This window comes from Calonectris borealis, chromosome 8, assembly GCF_964195595.1.
Source record: "Calonectris borealis chromosome 8, bCalBor7.hap1.2, whole genome shotgun sequence".
Taxonomy (NCBI): domain Eukaryota; kingdom Metazoa; phylum Chordata; class Aves; order Procellariiformes; family Procellariidae; genus Calonectris; species Calonectris borealis.
In genome coordinates this window covers 23,763,358-23,767,914 of record NC_134319.1, presented here as the reverse complement: position 1 = coordinate 23,767,914, position 4,557 = coordinate 23,763,358, and positions in this window count along the sequence as shown.

Genomic DNA, 4,557 nt, shown 5'->3' with positions numbered 1-4,557 from the left:
GTGGATTCATTCCTACTTATTATTCTTGCAAAATATATATTTCTAAAGATACGTTTGACTTGAACATATAAAAAATATATTTGTTTCATCTATAAAACTTTTCTTTGATGTTTTAAAAATTTGCTTGTTTTATGTAAATTTTTAATGCAACTGAACATAACAAAGTGAAACATCGGAATATTTTTGCTTTAAGGGTAAACAAATTTGATATTCCTATATGAATTTTCTATAAAAATAAGAAAAATGAATGCTCATACAATTTTCACATAAAGAAGGGTCCTCAGTCTTCTTTTAGTACGTATAAACCTCTGTAGAGCATATTTATTATGTTTCCATGGCTCCAGTGCCTTGTACTTAGAGGGATTATTTAAAGGGAAAAATCCCATTTGAAGTGTTTTCTGATGTCAGGGATCATTGCCTAGTTAACTTGCTATTGAAGAAACCTTGTAGCATACCCAGGAATTTAATTCTAAACAAAGTAAGAGAATTAGAATTATTTTAGTCTAGTGATTTGCAAAATAACAAATTTTGCTTTCATTATTATTTTGAACTGATGTGTTTGTGGGTGATTTGAGCAGAACAAAATTTGATCTAATGCAGTAAGTCTAAAGAATAAAGAATCACATATTAACTACAAAGACCTACATTTGGATATAGTTAATACACAGAAAGTTAAAATAATTGTGAATACGAAAGAAAATGTAATTGGGTGTAGATTCCTTATGATTCTGAAGCACAAATAATGAGGCTGAAGAATCTGTATCAGTAACTCTGGGTCTAATCAGGTGTCAAAATACAGGAGAAAAAATTCTGAAAAAGGAACGAAGAGCAAGACAGAAGAACCCACAGGTAACCAAAAGCTGTCTGATAAAGTATTAAATCTGTTTCAAATTATAGCATCCCTGTTTAGGAAAATTTAAACTTCCTTATTAGTATACATGGCTTTTCTCCATTATCCATTCACATTAAAAATATTTTTCCAGTTTACAGTAGCAGCAGCAAATGTGCAATATTTTAGGACACTGAAATATTTGTTGCCATGGGGGAGACAGAGCTTTACTCAACAGAGAATCAAGTGCTGTAGAAGTTCTTTGGGGTTTGGTTTCTTTGTCCTTTTTTATCTTTGGAGATCATTCTTGTATTTTATTGCTCTTTGCAGAGTTGTTTGTATTGTAAGTTCACTGTTCCTAAATAATTGGTCAAGGAGTGTTCCTTCTTTGAGATGCATGATCCAAATTATATTATTCCTGTTACCTATTTGCCTACCATCTAAATTGCAGTAAGGAAAACCCCACTCACTTACTGAGGGTGCTTACTGATGTATCAAAATCATACCTGAGATATTGATGACTGACCAAAATAAATAAGATATCAGGAGCAAAGGAAAGCATACATTAGGCATCTGCCCACTTGCCCTTCTAAAGATACCTTGAAGCTATGAATTTGATTGACTAAATGTCATCAGCTAGAAGGATTCCCATGTCTTTGTTTCCACTGTTGATATCTTTTTATTTTATTGGCTCTTACTGTTCTTACCTGCATTCATAATATAGGCACAATCTAGAAAAAAATGCACAGTTTTTGCCTGGCACCCTTCTATTTTTATTTTTGTTGCATGTTGAATTGAGCTTTTCAATTGTCCATAACAACATTCAACTCTTCTGTCTAAGCAGTTACAGTACAGTTAGTTTGGTACAAAGCAATGTGTAAAAGTAGATGACATTATTGCTTCTCTGATGCGATTATTGCTTCGCAGATGCGTTACCTGGCACCTGCAGACTTCAACCAGCCCAATTCTACAGTTTTCTGACTCTTAGCCAGTATTTATTTCATGACAAATATTAGCTCTTATCTGAAGTTGAGTGACAAAAGAATAATTTGCTGCTAGTACACTTTCAGCTCTGGAAATTATATCACAGTGTGGAGTTGAGGAGTTATGCCATTTTCCGTGGACTATATTCTCAGTAATTTTGTTTCTTAACAGCCTCTTGCAAGAAAGATTAAAAGAAAAAAAAAAAAACAAAACAACTAGAGCTAGAACCTCAACCAATGTTAACTGGTGTTGCTCTTTCCATTTGAGCAGGTTTACTCTGTTTTGCCATCCAGGGCTTGTATATCATATCATATTTTGTCTTATTTCCTTTTCATGATTGTCCTGGTTTTGGCTGGGATAGGGTTAAATTTCTTCCTAGTGCTGTGTTTTGGATTTAGTACAAGGAGAATGTTGATAACACACCGATGTTTTCAGTTGTTGCTAAGTACTCTCCTAATCCAAGGGCAGCTCCCGTGCCTACTGACTGAGCTAGGTACACAAGATGGGAGGGAACATAATCAGGACAGCCAGTCCAGCTGGCCAATGAGGTATTCCATACCATGTGACGTCATGCTCAGTATAGGAATGGTAGGCGTGATCCAGGAAGTACCGATCGCTACTTGGTTATCGGTCAGCGCGGGTGGTGAGCAATTGCATTGTGCATCACTCATTTTGTATATTTTATCATTATTATTATTATTTTCTCTTTTCTGTTCTATTAAACTGTCTTTATCTCAGCCCATGAGTTTTCTCACTCTTACCCTTCCGATTCTCTCCCCGTCCCACCAGGGAGGGGGATTGAGTGAGCGGCTGCGTGGGGTTTGGCTGCCTGCCAGGTTAAACTACAACAATAGTAGCCAGTTTTTGATTTCTCTGAAATACTGACTATGTTTTTCACTGTGTTAAGTTTAATAATGTTATACTTAAAGTCTGCAGTCACACCATGTTGTTTATAAAGAGGAGAGGAATCCCATAGCGCAACGCAAAAGAAAGTCAAATTAGTTTTGTCGAGCCATAGTCTATGCTGGTCCACTCTTCTGCATTCAGAATAAGCACTGCAGCAATGAGAATAGTCAACCATCTCTTCAAAGTAAGTGATGGAGTCTGTGAATGTCTCTTCTAGTCAATGGATTGAAAACATAGCCGAGTAGAGTCTCTGCTCTAGTCTTGGCTCTGCAGTTTGTTTCTGCAGGCATATAGTTACTGTTAGCTCAGAGATCCACCTAAATCTAGCTACCTATTGTACTCCTGTGATTAAAACCACAGTTTTCTATAACAAATGCACAGAGAGGTGCAATCAGTAAACACCTTCACTCCAGCTGACTGAATAGCTATTTGCTGTTAGGTTGATAGGTTTTTTGGCACAAGCCTAAAGTCAGGTTGATTTCAGGATCCATAGCAAGATGCTTTCAAGTATCCTTCCCTCCCTCCTTCTCCCTCATTCTCTGATGCTTTCTTGTACTGATGTACTTGAAAACGTATATCTGGGTATTTCATACTGCTTAAACAGTTGTTCTAAAAAACCCCCATTCCGTGCCTAGAGATAGCGATTCTTAATTTCCTCTACCTTTAAATCATTTTCATATTGACACTTAAAAATATTCCCCTAACAATATATTTACCGTTTATTACTTCAGAGGAGTATTTTCTTTACCCAGGACTTCAAAGTTCAGGTTCGAAATGGAAACATAGGGTTGGTGACCATAATCATATGCTAGCAATAGCCCTGAGACCAGACAGACAGACAGAAGGGGAATCTTCAAGCTGTCTCACCAGCTTTCTCTTCTTTTTGTCTGTACCCTTTCGCAATTGTTAATGGTTTTTATGTGAGCCCATTTCATCTAAGGGATTTCATTACAGCAAATATTTAGTAGCGTCTATGATAAGAATGCTAGATTTTCTTCTATTTCAGATCCAATTCCCTCATCAAATTCTGTGATGCTTCAAAAGGTTATTTTATGAAGATGCTCTGTTGGTTACATGTTTCAGTCAAATGATGTAAGGAAATACTGCATATAAGGTCAGACCGTTTGTGTCCAGAACTGGAAAAAAAAAATTTAAAAGTGCTGATATCCCACTGTGCAGCTTATGATCAAGCTATCTTAATAGTTCATTGTTGAATACGCTTTCATCTCCTAACAATTTAGACATTATTGTATATGAGAATTCCACTCTGTTTCCTGTTTTTGGGAAATGTCAGACCATAACTGAGGAAGAAAATTGAGGATTCTTTGGTTCTGTTAGGAGACTTCTCAAGTCTTTACTTTCTGAAAATTTGTGGTTAATTGACAGCCTTTGAAACTGAAGTTCTGCAAATTGCAGACTAGACACTTGTGTTTAAAAAGTGTAAAGTAGAAACAAAAGCTGAACTCAATGAGCCAACCTTGCCTACTTTAGCAGAGAAAAAAACCTAGTGATTGTACCACTACCGTGTCCACGGATCTGTAAAAATATGATGTGTTGGTAAACAGGAGTCTGGCTTAACCATACATTTAGGATTCTTGAACTGAAATTCATTTAAGAATCACTGAGCTGCAGTGAGCAGACTGATGCTATTTCCATATTACCACCTCAAATTTTGTATGACTAATCTGAGAATCTTTGAAAGGTGAGAGTTTCCAGAAGTACCAATTTAAAGGTATTTAAGTGACTCTGAAAACCACTGAGTACTTTTGTAAAAGTACATCTGGGTGTTTCACATTACTTAAACAGTTATTACTAAACACTGCAAAGTACGGTATGTA